The 18,588-nt window shown below is 37.4% G+C and overlaps 1 long non-coding RNA gene across 1 annotated transcript; it reads left to right on the top strand.

The window, feature by feature from the left end:
• Positions 1-10,287: 10,287 nt before the first annotated feature.
• On the top strand, positions 10,288-16,816 carry LOC121158472. Its single transcript, XR_005884192.1, has 3 exons — positions 10,288-10,417; positions 10,835-10,960; positions 16,658-16,816. It is a non-coding gene; the product is annotated as an uncharacterized LOC121158472 (long non-coding RNA).
• The last annotated feature ends 1,772 nt before the right edge of the window (positions 16,817-18,588 follow it).

Here is an 18,588-nt window from a genome sequence, read left to right as displayed (position 1 = left end):
TGGGATATGAGTTATGAATTTTAAAATTACTGTGTACTCATGTTATATTTAAAAATTATTCAAATATTATAAAGCATGAGAGAGATGTTTTTAGCTGTTAGAAGAAACATTGTGGCATTGGCCAGGAATTGACTTTGAACTATTGATTTGTGTGTGTATGTGTGTGTGTGTGTGTGAGCTAATATAGCTACAAAATAGCTACATCCTGTTTCAACAGTTAGAACCTGAAAGTATCATAAGCCAAAAGTACACTTAAAACACTATATGCTTATTTCTAAAAAGATTGCTTGATTGGAAAGGCAGATATAAAGAGAGAAGCAGATACAGAAAGATCTTTCATTCACTGGTTCACAAGTGAACACAACAGCTGGAGATAGCTGACCTGTAGCCAGGAACTAAGAGCTTCTTCTTGGTTTCCTATGTGGGTACAGGGTCCCAAAGCTTTGGTTCATCCTCCACTGCTCTCCCAGGCCACAAGCAGGCAGTTGGATGGGAAATGCAGCAGCCAGGACACGAACCAGCACCAACATGAGATGTTAGGCAGGCAAGGCGAGGATTTAGCCAGTAGGCTGTTGTGCTGAGCCCACTTAATACATTTTACCTACTGAAGATCCTTGCTTAGTAGACAGTGCACTGCTGTGAGCTGCAGTTCACTTTAGCCTCATGAGAGAATATGATTCTATATACTGCTAGTACAGGAAAAAATGCAAGTTCAATGCTCAGAAAAGTATGGTTTCTATTGAAAGTATGTTCCTTTTAAACTGCGATAAAGTAGAAAAATCATAAGTCAAGGCATGCTAAGTGAGTGCTCTCTCTATATGTATATATACACATTCAAACCTTATGCACCTCCTTCATGACCAACTCAATGTCGCTTCCTACATAAGGTCTTCCAGTTTGGTTTCTGAAGACTTTGCTCTTGGTAACTCTTTCAGCCCCTGTGCAGATCTTTGGACAGATCTTAGAGATTGCAAGCTTTTAAAGATCATGTGTGGCTTTCGTTTTCACAACACTCTCCATGACTTCTTAGGTAGATAGTGAACCTTATTGGATGAAACTTAGTATCGAAATTTAGATCTGGATACAACTCTGAATGTATAGGAAGTTGTGTGTCCTTAAGTTATCAGTTCTTTTCAAGAAAGACTTCTCAGGGTCATAGAAAGTCTAATGAAACTCTTCATAGTTCAGCAGTGGGTTCTCAGCTATTTCTCTTCTATTGTCTTCAAAATTACCCAGTAACTATGGCTATGGAAACTAAACACTAGAAGTTTTTGCATATATGTTTGTCTATGCATGTTTATCTATCTATCTAGTCCAATCTAATCTAATCTATCTATATCTCCAGCCTTAACTTTTCTGGAAAACCTAGAGCTTCCTTATTTCCTTTTGCATTTCTCTCTTACACTACACCTCACAACTATCTGAGAGGAGTATGCTGGCCTTGTTCGAAGTCTTCACAGTTACTCCATTCCTGTCTATTACTGCCATCATCCAAGCCATCAACATCCCACCACCGAAGTTCTGAAAGCTCTGGGACTCACCAACCTATTTACAATCTATTTCAATTAATTCTAAACAAAGAAGCTATAAGATCGCTTTAAAGACCTAAAATGTCCATTTCAGTTCTTTTGCAATCTTCAGTGGGTTCCCATTTTACAGAGCAGGGTCTAGTAACTTATTATGATGATGATTATTTTAAAGATTTTTATTTATTTTTATTGGAAAGTCAGATATACAGAGAGGAGGAGAAACAGAGAAGAAGATCTGTACGATGATTCACTCCCCAAGAGACCACCACGGCCATTGCTGCACTGATCCGAAGCCAGGATCCAGGAACTTCTTCCAGGTCTCCCACATGGGTGTGGAGTCCCAAGGCTTTGGGCTGTCCTCAACTGCTTTCCCAGGCCACAAGCAGGGAGCTCAATGGGAAGTGGGGCCGCCAGGATTAGAACCGGTGCTCCTATGGGATCCCGGCGCGTTTAAGGCAAGGGGTTTTAGCCACTAGGCCATGCCGCCGGGGCCCATTATTACTATTATTTTTAACCACAAAGCTTTGCACACAACTACACTCTCAATAATGAGACTCCAATCAGTTCCTCACACTTCCAGCTGCCTTTTCCTGCATCAGAACAACTGTAGTTTATTTCTGCTAAAGAAAACTTGAATTATCTGTAGTAAAGGACCAAAAATTTTTTGGATCCTGCCAATTTGTCATGAATTATACTTTTTAAAAATGTAATAACCAACTTTTAGAAAAATGTTTTATTCTTTGACTTAGCAGATATAAAATTAGTTTTATCAATTTGCTAATGTTAAAAATGCTTACGATTTCTGTACAGACCTCAAGAAACAGTAGGCTAACAGGGACTAATTCATGGACCACTTTATTAAGTGTCTGGCTGATCTGTTCTGATTTTTAATATTTTGGTTTTAATATTACCTCCTCAGGGTCTGTTTTGACTATGCCATTTAATTAGACTGCTTTCCCTTTAGGGTGTTTTCATCACAGCACTAATTTCTCTCTCATTCACAGATAAATTATATATATACACAAAATTTCTCTGCTTGGACTTTGGTTGGACTGAGAGAGAAATTTCTCTGCTTGCTTTTTTTTTCTCAGAAGTTCCAGGTAACAGGGACAATCAGTAATTTGTTCACCTGAGATATACAAGGTCAGGTAATATCAAACAGCATTTGTTATTAATGGAATTCTTGGCGCCTCTACTGTGCTAATATGAAGTATGGAACTCCAGGAGGAGTGGATAAAGTGAAGTTTCCCAAAGTCATTTGATGCTGGATCCTTCCATCAAAATGTTTACTATAGAACATGTGCTGCATACTTGCTTATCGAAAGAAGCAACTAGAAAACTTGCATGTACTAAATCTACTTTTATTAGCTTTTAAGTGGTACAGTACTCTGATTAAATATGATGCCATGTGTGGAAGAGAATGTAGGGAAATGGAATTATGCCAAATATTTGTAAAATTTTAATGGGTGTGGAGAATAGGGATAGTTATTTGCTTGATTTTGGTCTGCTTCATTTCTGCCCTCCAATACTCTGGGCAGAAACGCTAAATAGTTCACAGTTTTTTTTTTTAAATGCACCAGCAGGATACTGCAAAAAGGAAGGAAAGAATCATTGCATTTTGTAAAAACATTGCTTCTGACGGCAGTGGGTAGCCTTAGGCTTCACGACCTTAGGCAGCTCCAGCTCTGTCCAGTTTCAGCAGAAGAGAAGTCTCAGCAAAATCAGCTAGTTGAGTTCTCCTAGGCCTCCAGGAGCTGCCACAGCCCTGGCAACATGATCAGAAGTTGTGTGGTTTCCTTTCTGCAGCAGTGTCTATCAATAGCATCTTGCTGGGTCTCCTGTGTGTTCCTCCAGTCTTGAATGAGAGTGACTTCTGTAGTCCTTGGCTTGTTGGGAAAAGGTGATTTTCACTTCCAGACTGCATAAGACTTAAGAAAATTCCAAATGACTTACCTTATATTAGTATGACTCTAAAAGTAAACAGTGAGAGAAATGCCCAGAGCAAAGTGGAATCAGGAATAAAACCAAAAGTGGGTATTCTCATTGTAATTACTTAATGGGGTGACCTTATTGCATCATTTCACTATTCTAAACCTGACTGTTTTCATTTCCTTCCTTTCCTGAGTACCTCCCTCCAACACCAAAAGGAAACCCTTCTTAATTTCTCTCTCAGTCCAACCAAAGCACTTAGTAAATAAAGGCAGTGCACTTGCTGTGCTTATGTAGCTCAGAGCAAGACTCCACATTTGCCCCTGGCCCATCACTCAAAATCCTGTCTATGCAAAATCCAGAGTTGCTTCCTTTTAGCAGTTATTTGTTAAGTATTACTCTTCTGAAGAATCAGGGGAAAAGCAAGCCCGCATATTTACATGTGGGAGAAATATGATGCACATACAAATATCAATAAATCTCTGAGAGACAATACATATAGCTGAACATGACAGTTACTGTCTTGAGGGAAAATAAATGCAAGAAAGATGGCATGGAGTCAGACCAAGGGGCCAGTCCTATGTCATTATCTTTTGTGATACTAGGAGTCCACAGGGATGTGACAAATTTTAAAACCTCCAAAACATAAACAGAGGGCATGACTGCTGAATAATGATGTTCCATGAGGGGGAAAATTGAATATTTTATACTATTTTTATACCATAACTCTTACATTTAGTGTACACATATATCTACAAATAGTAAAGATATCAGTGGATACTCAAGACATACTATGCAACAGGAATTGTCCTAACAAAACATAATGATAATTATAAATCCTGGTCCACTGAAAGTTACTGGAAAGAAATAATTATGTTGAGCAAATAAAAATGAAGTTACAATAAAGAGTTTAATATCTTTGAACAATCTAGAGTGAAAATAATATTCTTTAAATTTCCAGACATTGTTGATTTGGAAGGAAACTGAAATATAATAATATAAAGAAGCTGAAAATGTAACTCACTGTTGCATAATAACAAACAACTCACAGAAGTGTATTGTATATTCATTGGATCCTATATATTCCTGGATCAGTGACGAAACAGTAAGGGTATAAAGATTTTTGAATGTCATTATATGGGAAATTAGTTCTAAATTGTCAAAGCAAAGTAACAAAAATACTGTTGAAGTCAGCACTATTCTGAACTATATATAAATGAGTAATTCCTGCCCAGAAGAAGCGATTTTAAACATTCCCAAGCACCACAGGATAAACTGCACCTGAAATATCTCATTTTCTTTGATTAGCACTACATCAAAAGATGGATACAAATTGAATGGAGAACTAAGAAAAGCAGCCTAGTATTCAGGAAATTGATTTGTGGAGAGTATTATAAGAAAAAATACATGCAATGTCGTGAAGAAATGACTAAGAAATTATGCCAGCCTATAAATATTTGAAAGGTATAAACATCCAGTAGTAGGAGGAATTATTTTGCATGTTATAAAGAGCTATAATTATAGATTATGGAATGAAATTAGACAACCACAGTTTAAAGTATTCAAAACCACCCAGCTTGAGATACTAAAATCCTACATTTGAAAAGATAAATAGTGTGACCTTTGGGAAACTTAATGCTAGTTTTTATTTTCAATTTCTATTTTTAAATAAAATGTAATCAATCTAATGACAACAAATAGACATAGATCTTTTTTTTTACGTGTAGGCACAATGAATATTTGATAATTTTGGTTTTCTATACATCTGTTCCAAGAGGATCTGAGGTGGCTTACTCAATCTTTTGGCAACAGAATGCAGAAGACAACACAATCCACAAATTTTTCTTCAATGTAATGCTAACCTTTTGCACTAGACTGACTTACCAACGGAGAGTAAAACTCACTAACTGAAATTTTGCCTAAACATTACCAAAGGATTGCAACTCATTGATCTGGAGTAATTAGAGTTATGTACCCAACTGAAGTGAAGACAACTGCAGGCTGCTATACAATGAAAAGAATCAAGGTTTTATTTGTACTTGACACTAATTACAGCCTCTTCCCTTTGAATCACTTTCTTCCCTGGAGAAGTCTTAATTTCTAGCTGCAACTATTTTCCTGTGCCTGTGATCTGTATATCATACTGGGTTCCCTGCTGCTTGTTCAAACTCAATGAACCCTAAATCAAATTCATTTGACAAACCCAGCAAAATTTGCTGCACACTTTGGGTATGCCGAACCCTATGATGTCAAACCAGAGATGAAATCCTGATTAGGAAAGGAATATTACAGAAAGGACCTGCAGATATCTCCACATCGCTAGCCATTTTTTCAAGTTTCAAATAACCTAAATCTGTTACAAATACCATCTAAAGCCAGTTTCCTAATAAGTGCATTGATTAATTGAAGCTTTGTTGTGCACAATTTTTAGACAGAATGTTCCCAAGATAAAAAGACTAGGATAAGCAGAAAAGGACAATGGAAGGAGCTAAATAAAGGTGGGGTCCCTTCAGGAGCCCTGCTTGGGCCAGAAGCTGCGGGACAGATTTGGAAAACAAACTGTAATGCTGAGTTGATCTCATCCTGAGGCAGAAAGCATATTGTCATCTGTACCTTCATGCCAATTAATCACCGTGGATGATTGTGTGCCCTGCATGATTGCCACATGCACACTTCCTTTCTTTCACTGGGTGGCAATTTTCTGAAGAAGGGAACAACTGTGAGCTACTATTAGCCAAATTTCAAAGTGGCTAAGGAACACAGGAATACTTGACAAAGGGCATCAGACTGACTCCCTCCTATAGACACCACCACTCTCTTGACTACTTAAGGTCATAACTTGCAGACCTGACAAGCCATGCCAACTTCATCACTCAGTCCTTTATTTTTTTTGCTGGTTGAATTCTTATTTTGTTTTTTGTAAATCTATATTTTCTATATGGATGATTAATACTACATATCAGTATCAAAGCCCAAAAACCACTCATGGAAAAACACTATATTCTAAGTGAAAATCATCTTTAGATGTCTGTAGAGCTTTTTTTCTTCCCTTGCAACATCAAAACTATCACCTTTCAACTGCTTGAGGCATAGCAATACCCCTGAAATCAATGTGCACATATAATGTTGAAGTGTTTCTTCTCTGAAGATGTGTAGTTCATGATATCTCAGGAAGAGCCCTTTTCCTCTTTATTATTGTTATTATGTTTTTTATGATATGGTTTCATAGGCATAGGGGTTCCCCACTCCACTGTGTGTTGAAAATGTTTCCTGTTGTTCCTTGGGGCCTTCTTTCATTTATTGCCACCCAGCAAGTGGCTTACCCCAGGTCCTTCCTGATTCACATTTAATTCACCACCACCTTCTCCTAAGCAGTCTCAAGACTTCCAAGGCATGAAGCCATCACATTTAGGCAATGCCATTAGTTGGGAACTGAGGTAGACAAGGAGCTGGTGCTCAGTTTAAACAAGACAGCCTCTATTCAGCTCCAGAGGTAGAAATTCACGCTCAGGGTTACAGACCTTGGGAGATTTTAAAAGAAGCTAGAAATACATGTGTTTTACATGAAGATTTCCAAATATTGTATGTGACAACTGATTTTGAAGTTTTGTCTGAGAGAAAATGAAAAACGCACTTGCATATCAAATACACTCACCACAGCCATCTCATAGAGTCTAGCCAAAGACCTAAGACAAGACATGACATTTAAAAAAATATATGGTTCAAAATGAAAGAAGATAACCTCAAAGACAATGCAAATAAAATGTTGTGGGGATTCAGATAAACGTAAGTAGACCCTGAGCTATCATGAATCCGGACTTTGTCTTCACCACATTTCCCATCTCTAGCACAGTGCATGCGCTTAAGAGTCCTAAATACATGTTCAAGCGAATAAAGGAAGGAGCCAACAAAGAGCTGTGGCTCTCTGTCCCTGGGAGTACAAAGTAGCCAGGGCATGGTTCATAGCCAAGCAATTATCCCAGTAGCTGGCAAGTACAGAGCTGAAGCTGTCACCACTCTCCTCTGGGGGCTCTGTCAGCCAGTCATTCAGACACACTTTCCTTCTCGGTTCTGCCTCCAGCAATGCATGTGCTGTTGTATCATTAATGTTGTTTCTGAACTTGCAGGAAATAGAAGCCAACAGAAAGGAGACCAGAATAGTTTCTAATACTTACATAGACTTTTATTAAGTCTGTGTTTAAGGTTATGAGGCAGTAGGGACCGTTACTATATATTTCAGCCTCTTTCAGATGTCCTCTATAGCTTTCCTCATACTCAGTATCAATAGCTCGTCATTTTCCTATCACAGAATTCAGACTACCAGGACTTTTTAGGGGATTTAAGTCAGAAGCAGTTCCTAAGAGTCCTTGCAAAATGATAGTTCATCATCACCTTTTGAGCCAGCACCACCACCCAAGTCCTACCTATGCCTGCAGAAGTAACTTGCACTGGCAAAAGGCCATTCCAGAAAAGCCAAGTAACAGCTAAGGCTAGGGATACCCAGTACCCAGGGGTGCGTCCATGAACCTCAAACCTTTCCCAGAATATTTCCTTCTCTCTTGCATGTTTATCTCATGATGGAATACCACCACAGCATAATTCACATCCTAACCCGCAGCTAGAGTAAGGCTTTTTCACCAACTGGGTTCTTATGTCTGTCTTTAGTACCTATTTATTTATATGTAAATATATCCAAACTCTCTAGACTGAGTTTGGATAGAAGAGAAATCTCAAAGTCTCAGTTGTGTCTGCTTTAGCAGGGGGCATGCGGATTGTCTTATAACCCAGGTTAGGGTAATAAATCCTGAACACAAATATTACTTATGCTGTGCTGGGTATTTGAACTGTGCCACACACTCCTTCTGTCTGCAGATTTTCATTGAAAAAGGTTTACTCTTCCATAAAAGACATTTTCACTATTTTCAGAACTACTAATGATTTTGTCTTTCATTAATTGATTTGCCTCTACCTTCCTTCTAAAATAACCACTCACCTGTCATACCCACCTGGCAAAACTCTAATCTTGGGTGAATCCAACTCCCCCACTGCCTTGCCTCTGCCTTGTTAATAATCGCATAATAAGCACAGTCCTGGTCCCTTTGTTTCCCTTCACCAGCCTCCTTTCTGCATGGGAGAATTGCAAGCTTCCCAAATTTCCAACTGTAATTTGCTAATCTTCCACTGCTCCTTCTGCCTGCTGCACAGGGGATGGGTGGAAAAGGAAGCATCCTTCCTCTGGGAACCACTCCTTAGAGCCAAGATGCTCATCCCTTCATATTCACTGATGTACAGGAGGTGAGTGTCAATCTAAGAATCTTAAATGTGGTTCAGCTTCACCATTAAATATCCTTTTAGTAGATAGCAAATTAATATGGCATTACATGAGAGTGACTAGGATATATAATGATGGTAAATATTGTGAAAAGAATGTACTATATAAAAATCAGATAAAATATTTATCAAAGTTCTATATTTGAGCAGTGAAGAACCAATTGTTATATTCAAAGAGAAAAATTTTTTATCATTGTGAAATAATGCCCTAATATTCTTGAATGTGATAGTCAACTGTCTAGAATTAAGGATAATTCTAAATTACTGTGATGTACACTGAATACGGTGGATACTTTGATTTTGTTTACTAAGACAATAGCTATTTAACTCACTTTTCTTTTAAGGTAATGGTGTGTGTCTGGGCCATCTGTAACTTCTGGGACCCAGGAGAAGGTGATGAGATCCAAAAGAGAAAACATTTTTCAGTAAACAAGCACTTTGGCCAAAAGTGGAGCAAGTACTTCCTTTTTCAGTGTCAGGAGGAGGCCAATAACGGAATATTCCCCCATGAATTGAATTTCGTAACTTCCTCTGATGGTGAACTGCTCTTCCCTCCAGCATGCCTTCCAGAGTTTGGCCAAACCAGTTTCCTTTAAGACCACTTTATAATCAAAAATAGTCACGAAATATATTCTTAGACATTTACTGAAAGAGAATTCAGGCTGAACCTACTTCTAAGGCTAACTTTCCTTCTTACTATGTGACTTCAGAAATCAATGGAATCAGAATGGACAGGCAGAAAGACACACTTTGAAAAGCTTAGAGTGACTTCAAGATCCCAGGGTTGGTGAGGAGTATATCCATGCAAAACTGAATACATATTTCCTCAAATTCTTAATTTGTTTTTTAATATAATTAGATTGTAAGGCACAGTGAGAACAAAGTCAGCGAAATGTAGACAGAGTCAGAGAGATCTCCCATCCTCTGGTTCACTTCTCACACACTTTTGCAGAACTAGGGATGGGACCAGTCCAAAACCCAGTGCCTGAACTCCTTGCAGGTCTCCCAGGTAAATGGCAAGGACTCAAGCACTTGACTCATTATCTGTTACTTCCAAGGGCATGTATTAACAGCAAGGTAGATCACAAGTTGAGGCCGGACATGAAGCTAGGCATTTGAATAAGGGCAGTGGGTGTCACAAGCAGTGGCTTAATATGAGGTGCCACAATGCCCTTTTCTTATTCTTTATTTTAAAAACTTATGGCAAGGGTGAGGAGTTGGGAGGGGATGGTGAATGTCAGGAAAGACATGCCCCCCACACACATGGGAGACCACAAAGTAACTATATTATCATTTTGTTTCCTCTTCTCTCTGTAACTCTGCCTTCCAAATGAATAAAACTTTATCAAAAATAAAAACCTCTTGGAATTTAAAATTTTGCTTCTAATATATCTATTTTAATATAACTAGCATTTTAAATGCTTCATCATCAGGAAGTGAAGAACTTCCTCCAATGCACCTAAGGCAGCTGTTCCTGTTTCTTCTTATGCACAGAGCAAATGCACTCTAGTTTAAAAAGCCCAAGGCAACACATGGACTAGAATACAAGATGAAGGTTTATTAACCACTGTCATTTTAATAATCCTTGCATCCCATTTCTGCAAGATTCACCTTCTCCAACAAACCAGGTACACACGTCATGTGGAAAGGTGACTTCAGAAAGTGGAGAAGCCCAATATGTCATTTCAATAGCCTATACTCAGCTCATTCACACTTCTCATTTCACTTAACTCTAAGCTGTTTACAGTTTTGGTAAAATGATTTCGGAGAATTGCCTTAATCCAATCTGGATATTCCTCATTGAACTAAGGAAATCCTTGTACCTGAAAAACTTGCATTATGTGCTCCAACTTACTCTAATTCATGCTGTGCCTTAGGAGAAAAATTATTCATTTTATATAATTTGTCAAGGACAATTTCAAAGTGCATAACATCATCAATCTTTTTGACAACATCTCTAATGGCTTCCCTCTGTAGTCACAGTTTTGCCAATTGTAAGCTAAGATTCAGACCCTCACACACCTGCTCCCTACCTATTGTTTCAGATGTATCATCTGTTGAAAAGACAACAGTTTTAAAAAAGTATTCAGCCTTGCAGTGCCTCTGTGATTAAGTTAACAGCTGTTGTTTGAAGTCTATACCTAGGGAATTTATCACTTCAGTTTTCAAAGGTAAATTCACAGATCTACCTTGTTATTAATTGTATGTGTGCATATGTGTATGCATATTAATGAATCAATGTAACCAGTCTAGAAATGGCTGATAAATTTAAGAAAATTATAATGATTATAAATTTCTACAGTTTGAATGGCATTTTCTGAAACTGATTTCCCTTGAGTTATCATCTGGGCTTCCTTACTTCCCAGCTGGGTGTCTGATCTCCTTATGTGGGAAGACTGCACAGAGCTAGTCTAGCTCTGGAGGGAATGGGCTGGAGGGAATGAGGAGGTGGCAAGGAATTAGTTCTAATGGCTTCTCTGGCTTCATTAGTATAGAGCTCAAACAGTAAAGTCAACAATCAAAGGTGGATATATACAAATAAATCAGTGATCAAGGCAAAAGTATTGAGGGAGACATTAGCTGATGCAGATCAAATCAACACTTGGATAAAGTCCCAAGAAAATGAGAACAAGGACCTGCTAGAATAATTGAAGCAGCATGGTATTCTCACAAGGTAGCCAAGAAGATAGGCTCTTGCTTTCAATGAAGTAGGAGAAGCCAGGAAAAAGTGACAGTGACTTGTCTTAAGTTTCAATATCTTTACCTGTTTCCTATTCTCCTTGCCAAACAAAAACATGGAGAAAATAAAATTCAGTCTTGCACATGGAGTCTGATGAATCATGATTAGTAAAGTTGTTAAAATTTGCAATATAATAGAGAAATATGGAAAGATAAACAGCCTTTACAAAAGGAAAAACAAAACTTCATAGTGAGAATACTTTCTTTTTTACAGCAGAAAAAAATAAAGCATTTTGTTAGTTATTTTCTTTAAATGTGGGCCTCTCAGTTTCTAAACAAATTATCATCACCTGTCTTTATGATAGTTATAATTTGTGAGCAAATTATCTATTGATTGTTATTATGACAAGTTCTGATAAATCCAGATTAAAATTTATATAAAGGTAAAACCTTCAACATGAAATAGATTAAAACAAAAGCCCAAATTCAAATTATCGCCTACTTTGACAGTTTTAGTACTTGATTAAATATTTTATGATGATACTACTTAAGATAAAAATGTAAAAGCGGATTTATAGTGACATCCCTTTATGTAAAATTTCCCAAGCTGATTTATTGCCAGATTGAAGCATGTCAGTGAATGTAATCATTTTTAAAGCAAAGAGACTTCCCAATTTTCTTCCATATTGCTGGTCAAACAGTTTCTGCTAAACAATTCATAAGAAATTCAAAGTCTTCAATTACATAAGACTACACTTTATTTTTCTATAATATCTCCTTTACTTTCATTCTTAAATTTAATTTAGGACCTGCTATGCTTTGTACTAAGAATAAATTTTGAACACTGCTCAATTACATTTTTTAATATCTGTACTTCTGAGGATATTTAATGCCAGTCAAACTTAGTTCTTCTTAGATTTGATTTTTATCATCTTCTACTCAATAAAAAGGTTATTCACAAAATTAATTTTAAAATTAATTAACATTACTTATAAAATCAATTAATTTCAATTAGTTACAACTATCACTCCATTCCATACTTTGTCTTCCATTAAACTTACTGCAATTTATATATTTAGTTGGGAAGACAGAGGTAAAGAATTATTTCTAATGATTTCTTCACCAACACAACTGATAAAATCATTCCCCATAATTATAGTAAACGGATTGCAAAACTCAGGGTGCTGAAAAACCCTATTGCTGCTGAGGGTTAAAAGGATTTTCACATATAAATGCATCTAAGGGATTATTAAATAAATAAATGGCATGGATTTTATACTGGTAATAGCTTCACTTTACATGATCAGTGGAAGTATTGCAAAAAAGATGATGAAGCCAATGGGATGTTGTAAGTAGGAAAAAGGAGACTGCAAAGTTAGGCACAAGCTGAATAGTCAACTGCTTGTGGCACAGTGTGTGATACAAGAGGTGGTCAAACAGTAGCATAATGGAAAAGAGAGAGACATTTAATGACAGCATTTGGTGGGAGAGAACAGGAAAAAATAGGAGAAGGATTAAGGGCAGAGAGATACCATATGGTGATACAATGAGCCAAGAACCAAAATATGTTACAGACTCAAATCTTAACTGTGGAGACATACTGAAATGAAACAAAACATACAATTTGTTTCATTAACTTAATGTTTTTCATCATATGAAGTATGCCATATGAATTACTCAAAAAGAGACAAAGAAGATGTTCTTGGTTAAAAAAAAAAAAAAAGAACCTAAAGAAAAAGGGCTAACTGTTGCCAACCATAATGGATTAGGATGGCTATGTCTGAGAATAAAACGTAAAGCTTCTCCCAGTCTGGCGAAGTTCAATGTCATCATTTACCATTAAAGAACCTATTAAATATTTTCTTAGTGAGAAACATGCTCCTGTGTGACAATAGAGGAAGTGTAATCAATGGCAATCTCAGTAAATTGGTTTCACAGCAAATAGATTAATTTACATCTGCACAGCTGGATTTGAGAACAACCTCAGATAAAGACAAACAAGGCTAAAATTCAGAGTTCCACAAAGGAAAGGGCACAAAAATGTGTGTCTAAGTCTGAGGCCTTCTTGTGCTCTTACCTGAACCATTCGATTCTCATCAATCAATGCTTGTGCTGCAAACTGGGACACAGTTATGAACAAAACATGCATTGAGCCTGTTCTTTATGGAGATTGCATGTTGTTGAAAGATTCAGATAACAAATATAATAGGTTTTAAGAGAAATCATTCTGGGATGGGCATCTGGCTTGGAGGTTAAAATGTCTGTGCCTTGCTTCAGGGTACCTGGGTTTCCTGGCACTGGCTCCTGACTCCAGGTTTTTGCAAATGTGAACCCTGAGAGACAGTGGTGATGGGTCAAATACCGGGTTCCTATGACCCACAGAATAACTTGATTGACTTCCCGACTTTTGTTTTGGCCCCATCAAAGCAACTGTGGGTGTCTGCTAAGTGAACTAGCCGATGGGAGTTGTTTTTCTGCACTGACTCCATCTCTCTGTCTCTCAAATAAATTAATTAAAATAACTACCGGCTATGAAAGATATTATGGATATGCACATTGATATCAAGAGAAATGGATAGAACATTAAGCTATGAGAAGAAAATATATGAAATACTCTACAAGATTTATGCACAGACAATGACATCCTAGAAAAATCATCAAAAGCAAAGGTACTCAAGACCAAAATAAACAAATGGGACTACATCAAACTAAGAAGCTTCTACACAGCAAAGGAAAAAATCAACAAAGTAAAAAAACAACTAAAGGGGCCCAGCACAGTAGCCTAGTGGTTAAAGTCCTGGCCTTGCACATGCTGGGATCCCATATGGGCAGATTCATGTTCTGATCACCTACTTCCCATCCAGCTCTCAGATTGTGGCCTGGGAAAGCAGTTGAGGATAGCCCAAAGCCTTGGGATCCTGCACCCACATGGGAAACCCAGAAGTTCCTGGCTCCTGCCTTCTGATTGGAGAATACTTAGGCAACTGAAAATTTACCTACAATTTGACCCAGCAATTCCACTCCTAGGAATATATACAAAAGAATTGACACATACACATGAGAATGCAACTTGTACCCCTGTATTCATTGCAGCACAATCAACAATTGAGAATCATGGAAACAACCTAGATGCCCATTGAAACAGGACTAGATAAGGAAACTGTGGTACATCTACTCTATGGAATACTACTCAGCTATTAAAAAGAGTGCAATTCTATTGTTTATATAAATGGGACCAACTGGAAATTATTATGTAAAGTGAAGTGAGCCATTCCCAAAAGGATAGATATCATATGTTCACTCTAATATAAGACAATTTCCATTGAAAAAGTTTTTTACAAAGGTGAATAAATATACATGTGTAACCCCACATACAAGGGTATAATGGAGACCAGAGTACCAGGAATCAAAGAAAAATCAACAGAATGCATCTCTTGTAAGGAATGAGGGTAGACTCCCAGTGAAATTTCTAAATATACCTACACAAAATGTTAGAGTCTCTAATATTGCCTATGCCAACAGTGTCATGACTCCTGTAAGAGCAGGAAGTTGGGGCCATTTCTCTTTCATCTCTAATTTTAAGTGGTTGTTCTCTAATGATGCTCTTTGTTAATATGATTGAAGGATTGTTTTACTCATCTTCTTTCGGAATGGCTCTTTCTTGTTTCAATTGGTAGTTTTTTGGCTTCAAATTCAATTTTTTTCTGTGAATTTTGCATTTTTGTACTTCCTATTCATTTATGTCTTTCAATAAGTTCTTGTGATTAATTAATAGACCATTCATATGAGACATTTTGATTGTAAGCACCTGATGTAAGTGCCCATTCCAGCACTGTTTTTGCTACATCTCATGCACATTGGTATCCTTGTTTTTATTGTCATTTCTTTTTAAAAAAGTAGTTTTATTTCTCTTATTGATTTCTTCAGTATCACATGGGTCATGCAGTAGCATTATTTTCTACACGAAGGTCTTTTATTTTTCATCACTTTAGCGATGCACTGATCATTCTGTAGCATGTTGTTTAACGTCATGTTGATGTAAATTTATCTGTTTTTCTCCCTGTTGTGGATTGTGTTTTCTGGCTCTGTGTTTAAGGGGATGTATAACAGAAGTGCAGCAGAGACTGGTATGTCCAGATGTGGAGACATAGTACAGTATGCATCTCTGCATCCAGACCAAAGATGGACTCCCAGTGAAACTGCTGAATACATCCTAACAGTAGGATGCTGGACTCTCTGACACTTACCATGCCTACAGTGTCAGGAAACACTTCAATAGTGGAATGATGGACTTATGACTGTTCATGCAGGACTACCCATTGTAACACTAAAGCGGAAATTAGTAAAAAGAGAGGGGATTGGGGGAAGGAAATGGGAAATCCCAGAGCCTATGGAACTATATCACAAAATAATAATTAAAAGGTAATTTTAAAAGAGAGATAAAAGGATAGACAATGGGTGTATTATTTCATTTTAATCCAGGATAAGAGAAAATCTCTTTCAGATGACATTTTTAAAGTTGGAGTATATAGAACATGGATAACTACATCACGCAAAGTGATCTTTCTTAATTACCTCTCCATCAGACTTTCAACATGTTCTATGTAAGCAGTATTTTTAAGACTGTGCACTCTAGGCAAGTAACATGGAATGCAATCATTTTGCCTGGCTTACAAAGGAGATGATTTTTAAAAACTAATCAATGGGGGCCTGGTGTGGTGGCCTAGCGGCTAAAATCCCTGCCTTGAATGTCCCAGGATCCCACATGGGCACAGGTTCTAGTCCCGGCAGCCCCACTTTCCACCCAGCTCCCTGCTTGTGGCCTGGGGAAGCAGTAGAGGATGGCCCAAAGCCTTGGGATCCTGCACCCATGTGGGAGACCTGGAAGAAGCTCCTGGTTCCTGGCTTTGGTTCGGTGCAGTTCCAGCCGTTGCAGTCACTTGGGGAGTGAATCATTGGACAGATGATCTTCCTCTCTGTTTCTCCTCCTCTCTGTATATCTGACTTTGCAATAAAATTAAATTAAAAAAGAAACTTATCAATGGTGCTTACCAATATTTTAGCACTGGTGAAAGGCAGAGATTGGGCTAAAGATAGAGTACAATTTAGTAAGAAATCATAAAATACAAAAGAAAATACAAAAATGTGTTCTAAATACTTGATTTCAATCTTAATTGTTCTTTTGGCAGAACTGTGGTGAGCCTAAATCCTCTGCTTCTCAGAAAGGACTGGACCACAGATCACCCTGACCCTGAAGCTACATCTTCATCAGCTCCCAGACTACAGCTCAAGCACCCTGCTCACCAGGAGTTAACAATCAGTAAAGCAATATTGCACTATCTTTAAAATATTGTTCTTTTTATTTAAAAAATCTGTTTGCATAAGTAATTAACTGGAAACAAATAAGCAATGAGAAGTGATTCATCTGACACTTATCTAAAGTCCCCATTTTCTTTCTTTCTTCAAAGGCTGTCAATGTCAACCAGTTCCTTACATAGAAATCATATATATTTAATGTAATCACAAGCACTGAGACATACATTACACACCTCAATATATTCAGTCTTTCTACAATTGAGGCTTCTATTGATATTCCAACTCTTTAGTATTAACAGTGCCAAAATGAATATTTCCTGTAAGTGTTTTTGCATACACGAATGAGTTTATCCAGAAGAGGAATTTCTGAATTGGAATTGCTGAGTCAAAGGAGATGCACATTTTAAGCTGCAGCAATGATAAAGTTCTGGTCTAAAGTAGTAGGCTGGAGCTGATGCTGTAACACAAAGAGTTAAGCTGGCATTTGGAGTGCCAGCATCCTGTGTGGGCCCTGGATCAAGTCCTGGTCGCTCCACTTGCGGTTCAGCTCCTTGTTAATTCTCCTAGGTAAGCAATGGAGGATGACCCAAGTCCTTGGGCTTCTTTAACTCATGTTCCTAAGTCCTGGCTTTGGCCTGGCTCAGCTCTGGCCATTGTGGCAATTTGGGGAGTGAACCAGTGGGTTGACAAGCTCTCAATCTCTCCTCACTGTGTAACTCTGTCTTTCAAATAAATAAATGAATAATTTTAAAATGTTAAAAAAATGTGCACCAATGTATATTCTCATTAATACCAAAAGAAAACACATGTCAAAAATGTCGTAAATGACTGTTGAAATAACAGTACACAATCAGCTGAAAGAAATTTAAAGCTGAGTTCACTAAGGCAGCGGAAGTTTAAGCAACCTGACAAAACTCATCTGAATTAGCTGACTAACTTGGGAACTGAGTTCCACAGAGCCCCCTGTTGACCACATAATTATTTGGTCTTTCTGCATTTTGATGCCAAAACTATTCTTTAGATCTATTATTGCTTTATATGAAAAGAAGATAAAATGCATCTCAAAATATTGGCATGAGGAAAAAATGAGATGATATGAAGAAACTCCTTGTGTACAAAAGCTAAGCAAGTGTCAGTTCTTCCTTGGTGAAACATTTTTGAATCATGAAGGAAATAAGTTATTTTCATAGCAAATATATTCAATTTTAACGCCATAGCAATAAAAATAAAGTTAACAGAAAGCAGGAATTGCATAAAACTGCCCTCCCTCTTTCCTGTGGAGGTTTAATTCCGACTGGCTTACTGTTTGCCCAGCTTCTTTATAGAGTTACAGGAGAGTTCCAGCTCCTGAAAACCTTTCTTAGAACTCGGAGTTACCAAAGCCTTAAGTAACTGGCTTTTCCATATCATCAGGAGATTTTCCTAAAGTTTTGTTTATTGTCATCAAATTTTTAGCTAATGATAAACTGTAAGCAAGTGTACATTTGTGAAGAGGAACTAAGGATTATATTGAATTAGAGAATACGTGATGGCTTAGAATGTACAATGACCCAGAGCAAACTCCACACTGCTGAGTAAGACTTACTCATCAAAATATGTTCATACTTCCTGTTGTTAAATTTTGTACCCTTTAATATACAGTAAAAGAGTTAAGTCAATTAACTGTCAAATACCTTTTCTCTTGGGAGTCTTACAAATAAGTGATTGATTCAAAGAGAGTTTCTTGCTTTTCTCAGAGCTCTTTTACGTACAAGGACTGGGAAGGGAATGGAGAGTAGGCACAGTCTAACTGACATGACCATTG

Source organism: Ochotona curzoniae, unplaced genomic scaffold (genome assembly GCF_017591425.1).
Source record: "Ochotona curzoniae isolate NIBS_2020 unplaced genomic scaffold, NIBS_Ocur_1.0 contig_3819, whole genome shotgun sequence".
NCBI lineage: Eukaryota > Metazoa > Chordata > Mammalia > Lagomorpha > Ochotonidae > Ochotona > Ochotona curzoniae.
The sequence above is the reverse complement of the archived record's forward strand: the minus strand, read 5'-3'. Positions and strand labels throughout refer to the sequence as shown.